Raw genomic sequence first — 12,808 nt, forward strand, 5'->3', positions numbered from 1 at the left:
TCATATGGCCACAAGGAAACACATTAACTGTAACTCCATATCAGTTAAACATGGTACAAAGTATCATGTTTGTGAGAGTTGTTAAATGTGATTACCTACTATATTGGGATCAGTTGTTTATTGGGGCAGAGATTCAACAATAGGAAGAAAATACACATACAGCATTTATTGAGGAAGTACAGCGGACTGATTAAAAAGTTGCCCTGCTCTCCCGAACAGGCAAAAAAAAAAAAAAACATGCAGAAAACCCAGACAGCTGTGGCATTGTGTTGTGTGACAAAACTGCACATTTTAGAGTGGCTTTTTATTGCTTTTATATTTTTGTTCAGTATAGTTAATAATATTAATATTTATTTTTCAAATCAAAGTCAAATCACATTTTATTGCCTGCATAGACATATTTAGCAGTTGGTATTGCTGTTGTAGCGAAATGCTTGTGTTCGTAGCTCCAACAGTGCAGCAATATCTAAGAATCCCCAACAATACACGCAAATCTAAAAGTAAAACAACGGAATCAAGAAATATATAAATATTAGGATGAGCAATGTCGGTGTCCGGAGTATAAATATACAGTGCCTTCGGAAAGTATTCAGACCCCTTGACTTTTTCCACATTTTGTTACGTTACAGCCTTATTCTAAAATGGATACAAAATGTAATAAAAATCTCATCAATCGACACACAATACCCCATAATGACCAAGTAAAAACATTTTTTATTTTTCTTTGCTAATTTACTCAAAATAAAAAACAGAAATACCTTATTTACATACTTATTCAGACCCTTTGCTATGAGACTCGAAATTGAGCTCAGGTGCATCCTGTTTCCATTGATCATCCTTGAGATGTTTCTACAACTTGATTGGAGTCCACCTGTGGTAAATTCAATTGATTGGACATGATTTGGAAAGGCACAAACCTGTCTATATAAGTTCCTATAGTTGGCAGTGCATGTCAGAGCAAAAAGGTAGGAGGAATTGTCTGTAGAACTCTGAGACAGGGTTGTGTTGAGGCACAGATCAGGGGAAGGGTACCAAAAAATGTCTGCAGCATTGAAGGTCCCCAAGAACACAGTGGTCTTCATCATTCTTAAATGGGAGAACTTTGGAACCACCAAGACTCTTCCCAGAGCTGGCTAAACTGAGCAATCGGGGGGAGAAAGGCCTTGGTCAGGCCGGTGACCAAAAACCTGATGATCACTCTGACAGAGCTCCAGAATTCCTCTGTGGAGATGGGAGAACCTTCCAGAAGGACAACCATCTCTGCAGAACTCCACCAATCAGTCCTTTATGGTACAGTGGCCAGACGGAAGCCACTGTACGGAGTTTGCCAAAAGGCACCTAATGGACTCTCAGACCATGAGAAACAAGATTCTCTGGTCTGATGAAACCAATATTGGAGGAAACCTGGCAACATCCCTACGGTGAAGCATGGTAGTGGTAGCATCATCCTGTGGGGATGTTTTTCAGCGGAAGGGACTGGGAGACTAGTCAGGATTGAGGGAAAGATGTACAGAGATCTGACAGAGCTTGAGAGGATCTGCAGAGAAGAATGGGAGAAACTCCACAAATACAAGTGTTCTAAGCTTGTAGCGTCATACCCAAGAAGACTCGAGGCTGTAATCGCTGCCAAAAGTGCTTCAACAAAGTACTGAGTAAAGAGTTGTCGTGGAATATTTCTAACCAAAGGAGAGAGACTTTTAGATTTAAAACTTCATTATTAATTGTTGCAATAATGGAGCTGGTCAACAATCACCCGTAGGCGATTGCTGAGAACCCACGAGCAGATTTGGGTTACAGCTCTTTATTACAAAGTACATCCTCCTGAATGTTCATGACAAACAACAGATGTGTAGAATTACACAAAGGTACATTGTGCTATCAAGCAAAAGACAGCAAGATTTACATTGCGCCAGGTTTCTGTTTGTAGGTAATTTACTGTTTGTTGATACAGGGTTATCTTCTCAGTTTCGCACTCAACACACAGATACTAATGCAACATGGAACACTGGGTCCACAATTTCTGAAGTCCAGTGTTTATCTGCATGTGGGAGAGAAACTGGAGGGAAGGTTCACCTGGCCCTGGCAGACAGGCCAGCATTTCGGACAGGAATCATTCAATGGAATGCAGGCTGTAGGTTTTTATCACTAAGCCATCATAAATCAACTGCCAGCATTAAGCTCCAGAGGCCCAACTCAGTCCCACAGACACAGATGAGAGAGTACTAATCAAAGCTATTCGATGCATAAACAGTGTTAAAACATAAGCTTGTAATTTTCTATCTTAGGGTCTGAATACTTATGTTATTGTGATATTGAATTTCTTTAATGTATTTTTTGCAAATGTATAAAGAAAAACTGAGGTATTGTGTGTAGATTGATGAGGAAAATAAACAATTTAATCAATTTTAGAATAAGGCTGTAACGTAACAAAGTGTGGAGAAAGTCAAGGGGTCTAAATACTTTCTGAATACACTGTATATATGGCATGTTTTTGTACCATAGGTTAGGTTTATTGGTGTACCTAAAGATTGTATCTAAAACGTGAACCCTTGACAATGATCAAAACAAGCACTGTATCTTTAGTCAGGTGACAGGATTCCTGAAAACACCCACACATACATATCTATAAACTATGCACATGATTCTGTGTACATTTCCATTCAACTGACTTGTATCAAACATAACATACAAATTCATAAACTATGCACAGTATTCTGTATGTGTACGGTGTCCTACACAAATGCAAACATTCCCATTTAACCCCCCAAACATGACACTGTAATATGATTTAGGCAGCTCTTGATTGGATATTGCAATTCAACCCAATTTCACAATATACTATTACACAACCCCAAATGTATGCACACACATGCTCATATAACTGATCAACTTGGACAAGTTTTTGTGGAAAAGGTGGGAAACTATTGAGAATGGGAGCAGACTGTATTGCCACCCCTATTTACCATGTCTTTAACCAAAGCCTAAAGGAGTGTGTGTGTCCACAGGTGAGGAAGGAAGTTAGTCATTCCACTACCTAAAATAGTAAATCCTTTGCTGGCTCTAACAGCCGCCCAATCATTTTGCTGTCTATTCTTAGTAAACTGATGGAGAGAATTGTGTTTGAACAAATACAATGCTATTTTTTAAAGAACAAGTTACCTACTGACTTTCAGCATGCATATAGGGAAGGGTACTCAACTTGTACTGTGCTGACTCAGATGACTGATGATTGGCTAGAAGAAATGGACAATAAGATGATAGTTGGAGCTGTGGTGTTAGATTTCAGTGCAGCCTATGTTGTTGATCCTAATTTGTTATTAAAAAAACCTCACTTGTTATGGCCTTACATCACCTGCCATTACATGGTTGGAAAATTACTTATCCAATAGAACTCAGAGATGATTCTTTAATGGAAGCTACTCTAACATCAGATATGTACAGTGCGGTATCCCTGAGGGCAGTTATCTTGGGCCGTTATTCTTCTCCATTTTATCAAATTATACGTCTGTCTTACAAGAAGCTAAAATGGCTACTCATGGGGGTGATTGCACACTCTACAAATCAGCACCTACAGCCAGTGAGCTCACTGAGACTCTTAGCAAGGAGTTATAGTCAGTATCAGAATGGGTCATTAACAAATACATCTCAAATACATCTAAAACCAAAAGCATTGTATTTAGTTCAAAGCATTCTCTTAGACCTAAACCTCAACTGGAGTTGTGACCATTGAACAAGCTGAAGAAGTTGAACTCCTAGGAGGAACATTGGATGGTCAGTTATCATGGTCAAGTCATATTGACAGAGTTGTTGTGAAGACGGGGAGAGGTCTGTAATAAAAAGATGCTCTGTTTTTTTGACACAAAGATCAACTGAACTAGATGTTCAGACTCTGGTCTTGTCCCATCTTACTATTTGGTAATATGGTCAAGTGCAGCAAAGAAAGACCTAGCAAAGCTGCAGCTGGCTCAAAACAGAGCAGCATGCCTTGCCCTTAACTGCACACACACAACTAACATCAACAACATGCATGATAGTCTTTCATGGTTGAGGGTTAAGGAGAAATTGACTACTTATTTTCCAGTCTTTTTAAGAAACATTTGTGTGTTGAAAATGCCAAACCGCTTGTATAAGCTATTTGCATACACTTCAATACATACATACATAAATACCCCACCAGACACGCCATTATGGGTTTCATCAATCTGGCCAAACCAAAAACAGATTTAATACATTGCTCAGTTATGTATAGAGTCATGTCATAGTGGAATGCTATGCCACCAGAGGTTACTTAGGCAAAAAGCAAGTTTAGCTTTAGAAAACAGATAATTTTTAACTGTACTGTATATATGAATATTGTGTAAATAGTATTTTAGTTGTCTCTTGGTGTCTTTCCAATATATAACTCTTATTTTGTATTTTTTTTTATTTAATGTAATATCTTATGTTGTTATTGTCCATAACTGTTCTATACTTTGTCATGTGTTTGTATGTTTTAAGTGGACCCCAGAAAGAGTGGGTGCTGCATGTGCGGTGACTAATCAGGATTCTTATAAACTAACATATACATACAGTCTGATACTGTTTGTCCTAATCTAATTCATTATTATTTTATCAACATGTGTCTTGTGAAAGGCCACGGGAACTTACAATAACACTGGTGATCATTAGCCTGATTTATTGGTTGTTGATAGGAATTATTGTTGGGGAGAAGGGGTACTAGCGGGTTCAAACCTGGGTTCCCAATGTGCCAGAAGAGAACATACTGTAAGTCCACTAAGCTGAAGCCTACTGAGGTCTCAGGCAAGGTAACTCATCATGCAAGGGTGGTTACCAAACTACCTACATTACATCATACAGAATTGTGTGCATTATGGATGTGTGTGTTGTTAGATAAGTGGGTTGCCTATTGTAAAACGTCTTGGGCTGCGTTTACACAGGCAGTCCAATTCAGATATCTTTTCACTAATTGGTCTTTTGACAAATATCTGCTGTGAAAAAATCTGATGTGATTGGTCAAAAGACCAATTAGTGGAAAAAAAGATAAGAATAGGGCTGCCTGTGTAAACGCAGCCTTGGGGTATCAGAAAAATGCTAGTGTTAAACAGTAGTATGTGTTACTTATTATTCAAATCATTATTATAAGTAGAAATCGGCACGGTTGAATGTACTACACACAGAATCATGTGCATAGTTTATGGATGTGTAGGTGTGGGTGATGTTGTAAGGGATTCTGTCACCTGACTAAAGATAAAGTGCTTGTTTTGATTAGATTTTTTTAATTTTACCTTTATTTAACGAGGCAAGTCAGTTAAGAACAAATTCTTATTTACAATGACGGCCTAGGAACAGTGGGTTAACGGCCTTGTTCAGGGGCAGAATGACAGATTTTTACCTTGTCAGCTCGGGGATTCAATCGAGCAACCTTTCAGTTACTGGCCCAACGCTCTCACCACTAGGCTACCCTGCCACCCCAAAACATATGTTCCCTGACCGGGAATCGAACCCGGGCCGTGGCGGTGAGAGCGCCGAATCCTAACCCCTAGACAGTGCGTATGTGATCTTTATTGCTATTCAATCATAATCTAGCAGCCGGCGAGGAAATAAAATCTACAATAATTGGTGTAATTAAAGATTGTAGCTAAAGATAGTGCTTGTTTTGACAGAGATCAAAACAAGCACTGTATCTTTAGTCAGGTGACAGGATTCCTGAAAACACCCACACATACATATCTATAAACTATGCACATGATTCTGTACATTTCCATTCAACTGACTTGTATCGAACAACACAAACTGTGCACATGATGTATCGGTGTATGCATTCCCATTCAAACCACCTCTAATCCCTAAAGCTAATTCATTTGTTTTAGAACTCCCAAACACGACACTGTGTAACATGATTTAGGCAGCTCTTGATTGGATATTGCAATTCAACCTAATTTCACAAAGATTAAAGAGATGACTAAAGATAAAGTGCTTGTTTTTATCTTTATTGATATTCCATCCTGATCTGGCAGACAACGAGGAAAAATTCCCAAATAACAAATCAAGGGCTCACCTTTTAATCTATGGTGCAGGGAAAAACATGCCAAAAATATACAATATCAAGTAAAATAAAAAGATGTCTGATCGTTTCCTTGTGGCCATGTGACCTAACAGTATAAAAGTGCTCTTCATTCCCCAGCTGAACAGAACCTGGAGAACTAACTTGTGATTCACTCTAATGGGTAAGTCCTCTTCTCACCCTCACACTCTGTGTTGCTGTTTTGATCTCCTTTTCAGTGAGTTCTTTCTCAGAAATGTATTTTAATCTTTTGTTTTCAGAAGCCCATCGTCCTCATCATGGCAATGTTGACCATATCTCTGCTGCTCTGTGCTGCCGTTGCTCTGAGTAGCGCAGCAGGTAAGACACACATCATGCTTACTCCACTTGAGTTTACAAAATATTGACACTTTTCTTCAGACAGATCCATTGATGATGTTTTATGTTATCCAGGAGTTGAGGCCCTACCTTCATTCTTTTTTTTGTGTGACAGTTCTTGTTTCAGAACCTTTATTGGAGGGAAACATGGAGCAAACCACCCCCTGTCGGTAAGTGTGTGTACATAAGTCTAGATTGTCCTGCAGACATTATTGAAAGTCATCTTTTACATAAGTGGCATGTTTATTCATACCTATCCTTTTACGGAGCCCTTTCTGGAGACTAATATGGAACAGATTCCTCTAGGTGAGTGTTATTTATCAGGGAATACCTAGTAGTGGCAGAATGGACATAATGAGCTTCCCATGTCTTTCCCTCCATATGTTTCCATTTCAGTGAGGATATGGATGATGAGGGAAACACCTTGAAACAGAACCCATCTTGGTAAGTCTTTACCAGGAACACTCCCTTCACTAGATGCTTCCAGTAAGATGTGTTGCGTTAAAAGAGGAGTAGCGATCAAACAAAAAGGCTGTGTAAATATTGCTACGACAGCTTTGATTGAATGCATCCCCTTGTGTTTCACTGTAGAAACCCCTGAGGAGGTGGACTTCGAGCAGACACTCTCTCTGGGTACGTTAGCGGATATTAATATTTGTCAGTGAAACATGTCTATAGTCGTTTTGTTTTGCTTGTGACCCCCAGCAGTGAGTCAGTCACTGCTATTTGAAACATGCACTTAGAGATATTCGTTTATCTCTGTCTTAAACCATGTCCTGTGGGTTCCAATATACTGGAAGCCTGACTCCACACATGAAATAAATATTCCAAGCTAATAGAAAATGTAAATTAAACAATAAGGGGAGGTTTAGTATTTTACATGAGGCATGCAGTGCCTGTTAAAAAACGGCAACCACTTATAAGATAACGTCAAACCAAGTAAGTTGATTTCAATTGAACTTCCCCTTTAATTCATAGTAGAGGATGAGCATGATACCTCTGCTAGGAGCCATGTCCTTGTATTATCGACAAACATGATGCAGCGTGAACCAAATTGAAAGCAGCCTGTGGGGCATTGGCTCCTGCTTTCTGCCTCCTTAGCTCCTGGAAGGACAGACAGACAGGAATTCAAATGGACCAGTCGCAGCAACGTTGTTCACAATCAACTGCCCCCACACACACACTTCTTATTTCGATAAGTGAAGCATCTTCCTATGAGGGTGTCTACCTAGAAGCACTGCAGATTCATCTACTGACATAGATTTTATCATATGTTACACTTACCCAGATGCAAAGCCTGCTCAAAGTCTACTAGACTTGTTAAGTGCACACTTGGTAAATGCACACACCAAGTCAAGGGGTTGTGGTTTTCTCCAGCAAAGGCTTTGAAATAAGACCTAACCAAAATAAAGTAAGGGGGGGGGGCTCATCATCTAAACAACCAAAATATTCAATAATTGTTTACATTGTGAAGTAATCATCAAGTCTATATTCTTGGTTTGCTATGTGTCTTGTCTGCTGCACCACTCAGACTAAAGGCAGCAGAGAGCAGAAGAGAAAAGGTTAACATCGCCATGGGGATGATGGGGTCCTAAATACTAGATAGACAGAGGAAAATATTGCCAGAAACAATCAGAATTCAGTGAAAAAAATGAAATAACAGCAAAGTAAATGTATTATCTACTGAGTAGAGGACTTACCGGTTACATTACGTCACTACATGACACACTCACTCGATCATCATTACTCAAAAAAATCCCCTACATGACACACCCAAAGTCTGCCGTCCGCAGATAGACCCTTCTCCAAAAATAGTGCAGCAAACCAGGTGAGAAATACATTTTAATTGATAAGCTCGATTTACACACTTGAAATATGTACTTATTTCTTTATTGGATCTGAAATTGGTTTATTCGGTTGATAGAGCATCCCATGTAGATAGCTAGCTTGGTATTATGGCACCCTATTACATTTGAAGGTTTTGTGTAGTCATATCTCGTAGCACATTCAAGTAAGTGTCAGTTTTAACAAAATACATTTAAATCACTTGCTGTAGCATTTGTTGCCAAGTTATTCCTATCAGTGGAGGCTCCTCAAAGGAGGAAGGGCAGGACCATCCTCCTCAGTGAATTTCATAAAAATTGTAAAACATTGAAAAACTATGCTAAATATATTCACGTCACCAAATAATTGATTAAAACACACTGTTTTGCAATGAAGGTCTACAGTAGCCTCAGCAGCACTCTGTAGGGTAGCACCATGGTGTAGCCGGAGGACCGCTAGCTTCCGTCCTCCTCTGGGTACATTGACTTCAATACAAAACCTAAGAGGCTCATGGTTCTCGCCCACTTTCATAGACTTACACAGTAATTATGACAACTTCCGGAGGACGTCCTCCAACCTATCAGAGCTCTTGCAGCATGAACTGACATGTTGTCCACCCAATCAAAGGATCAGAGAATGAATCTAGTACTTAAAGCATAAGCTACAGCTAGCTAGCACTGCAATGTGGTGAGTAGTTGACTCAAAGAGAAAGACAATAGTTTTCAACAAATTAATTCATTAAAAAATGAATGAGAAGCAAGAGAGAGAGATTGTCATTTCTTTTCACTTTCAGTTCCACTTACTTAGCTAGCAAATGCATCTATCTAGTTTAGCCTACTCAAACACCCGGCTCAAACAGAGGGATGCTATGTTAGCTAGCTGGCTATGATTATCCAACACAACGCTGGAACTCTTTCAAGTCAAGGTAAGCTTTAGGTTTTATTAATTTATGGCCACTGGTGTAACTGCTTACTGACTACACACTTTAACGTTACAGCATGATTGTAGAGGGTTTACTAACACGTTAGTTCTATTAGCTATGTTGCCTATTACGTTACTTTAGCTAATATGGTGACAACGATGTAGGCTGTGTGTAGCGGTTATGACATGGTTTGGCTTGGAAAGGTTTTTTCACCTAGTCACATGATGTGTTGTTAATTGAAGTCCACAAACGAAGGGAAAAGGTGAGAGGAGGAGAGTGCAAAGAGGCTAGAATGAATACAATGTGGTTGCTATGATCAGGGGTGCATTCATTCCGCCGATTCAGTTGAAAAATGTTTCTGAAAACGGAAGCAAATGAAACGGGGATAAAAATACTGGAATTTATCCAATAGAAACTCTCGTTTGCAACTGTTGGACTAATGATTACACTCTAGATAAGCTAGATGCAGGCAAGACTGTGCAAGGCGTTATTGAATGCGTCACTGTCCATGTGTCAATGTCTGTCATCTAAATTTTTTCTCTCGACCTGTGTGCACCTACGTTGTAAACGTTCATTCATAGGCTAGGTTGTAGCAACCTCATGATGGGTACAGGGAGAATTAGAGCATAATGTAGTAGCCTAAACCCATCCATTTTACATTGAACTGGGTGAATGGAATATGAATGACAGTCATCCAATATGCTGTAATAGAAAATAAGGCCATGCTCATGAGAAATAAAAATGGTCCTCCCTCATCATAAACGGCACCGACCTGCACTGATTCCTATAATATGAGTCATGGAACAGCAGCATGAGAAAGCAGCACTAAGTCACTTGGAATGACTTGTGGGTACATTTGTTTTTTGTTGCCTCATGTTACTGTCTGTGTGGAAGGTGAGGTGCCTTAATTAATAAGGACCTCTGCAAACCAATTTTATGACAGAGTAAATGTAATTTCCAATTATAGTAAAACAATGTATGGACTTTTCTTACTGAGTAAATACACATTTGAACTTAAATGGTAAGGCACTTCATTAAAATGAACAAACACTCCCATTTTCATGTTTGCCTTGAGGCTGGTCCCATACACAACATGCAACAGGAACTCACACCCTGTCTTGAGGAGGGATTGTGTTATGTGCGTGATGATGTGTCAATAGACCATGAGAAGAATGATTCTTTCCTATGTGAGTGATTATTATTTGCTATGCAAACTAGTATTGTGTTGGGTTTAACTTGTTAAAAGCTTCAGAGAAGTCTTTACCATTAGCTTCCATGATTTGATGAGCTCATCGTCAGCCAGTCATTGTTTAGTTTATCAGGATCCCCATTAGTTACTGCACATGCAGCAGCTACACTTCCTGGGGCCCACATAAAACATACAAACACATGACAAATTATAGAACAGTTATAGAAAATAACAACATAAGATATTACATTAAATAAAAAATAATAATACAAAATAAGCATTATATATTGGAAAGACACCAAGAGACAACTAAAATACTGTTTACACAATATTCATATACTGTACATATTCATAAATACAGTACAGTTAAATTATGTTTTCTAAAGCTAAACTTGCTTTTTGCCTGAGTAATCTCTGGTGGCAGAGCATTCCACTATGACATGACTCTATACATAACTGAGCAACATATTAAATCTGTTTTTGGTTTGGCCACAGTGAAGAAACCCATAATGGCGTGTCTGGTGGGGTATTTATGTATGTATGTATGAAATGCATGCAACTAGATTATACAAGTGGTTTGGCATTTTCAACACACAAATGTTTCTTAAAAAGATCAGAGCCTGAACAAGTAGAGTTGATCTTTGTGTCAAAAATGCAGAACATATTTTTACAACAGACAGGCCTCTCCCCTTCTTCTCAACAACTTTATCAATATGACTTGACCATGCTAACTGACCATCCAATGTTACTCCTAGGATTTCAGCTTGTCTAAGAGAATGCTTTGAACCAAATACAATGCTTTTGGTTTTAGATGTGTGATAAATGTCCATTGGGGTGAGGGCAGGGAAGAACCTCCACACACATTCACTACATGCGCCCACATACACATAACACACAAGTAGACCAACACAAAACAAACACACATACATACACATTACACCAGGGGCGCAACTTTCACTGGAGATGGGGGGGGGGGGGGCATGACCCCCCCCCCAGTTTTATAATTGCACTGTCGCTTACAAAAAAGATAGCTGTCAGAGTGCAGTATAACTGCAGTATGCTGCAAATACTGTATCCAAAATATATATTTTTTTACTGCAGTTAGAGTGCAGTATAACTGCAGTTGAACTGTAGTACACTGCAGTTATTCTGCAATTACTGCGTCCAAAATACCACAGTCGAATGTACAGTTGAAGTCGGAAGTTTACATACACTTAGGTTGGATTCATTAATTAAAACTTGTTTTTTCAACCACTACACAAATTTCTTATTAACAAACTATAGTTTTGGCAAGTTGGTTAGGACATCTACTTTGTGCATGACACAAGTAATTTTTCCAACAATTGTTTACAGACAGATTATTTCACTTATAATAACTATCACTCTATGTTTAGAGGAAAAAGGGGAGGCTTGCAAACTGAAGAACACCATCCCAACCATGAAGCACGGGGTGGCAGCATCATGTTGTGGGGGTGCTTTGCTGCAGGAGGGACTGGTGCACTTCACAAAATAGATGGCATCATGAGGAAAGGAAATTATATGGATATATTGAAGCAACATCTCAAGATATCAGTCAGGAAGTTAAAGCTTGGTCGCAAACAGGTCTTCCAAATGGACAATGACCCCAAACATACTTCCAAAGTTGTGGCAAAATGGCTTAAGGACAACAAAGTCAAGGTATTGGAGTGGCCATCACAAAGCCCTGACCTCAATCCCATAGAAAATGTGGGCAGAACTGAAAAAGCATGTGCGAGCAAGGAGGCCTACAAACCTGACTCAGTTACACCAGCTCTGTCAGAAGGAATGGGCCAAAATTCACCCAACTTAATGTGGGAGCTTGTGGAAGGCTACCCGAAACATTTGACCCAAGTTAAACAATTTAAAGGCAATGCTACCAAATACTAATTGAATGTATGTACATTTCTGACCCACTGGGAATGTGATGGATGAAATAAAAGCTGAAATAAATCACTCTACTATTATTCTGACATTTCACATTCTTAAAATAAAGTGGTGATCCTAACTGACCTAAGACAGGGAATCTTTACTAGGATTAAATGTCAGGAATTGTGAAAAAGCTGAATTTAAATGTATTTGGCTGAGGTGTATGTAAACTTCCAACTTTGACTGTAGCTACTGCACTTTTACTGCAGCTTCAAAATGGCGGGGTGATACAAACATGGCACAGCTGTGCTTTAGGACCATGCGGACACCTCACAGCAGTCGGGAAGGCTGTTTTGCGGTTTCATCCGGCTGGATTTCAGACCACACGGAGTGGTGTGTGGACAGGCTGTGTGAAGGGAAAGCTTCTGAAGTGCTGGTCCTATACCCCAGCCTGTCCACTGTAAAGTTTGCTGGAAGAGGAATAATGGTCTGAGGCTGTTTTTCATGATTCGGGCTAGGCCCCTTAGTTTCAGTGAAGGGAAATCTTAACGCTAAAGCATACAATGAC

The sequence above is a fragment of the Salmo salar genome, chromosome 14, assembly GCF_965601325.2.
Source record: "Salmo salar chromosome 14, fSalSal1, whole genome shotgun sequence".
Classification (NCBI taxonomy): domain Eukaryota; kingdom Metazoa; phylum Chordata; class Actinopteri; order Salmoniformes; family Salmonidae; genus Salmo; species Salmo salar.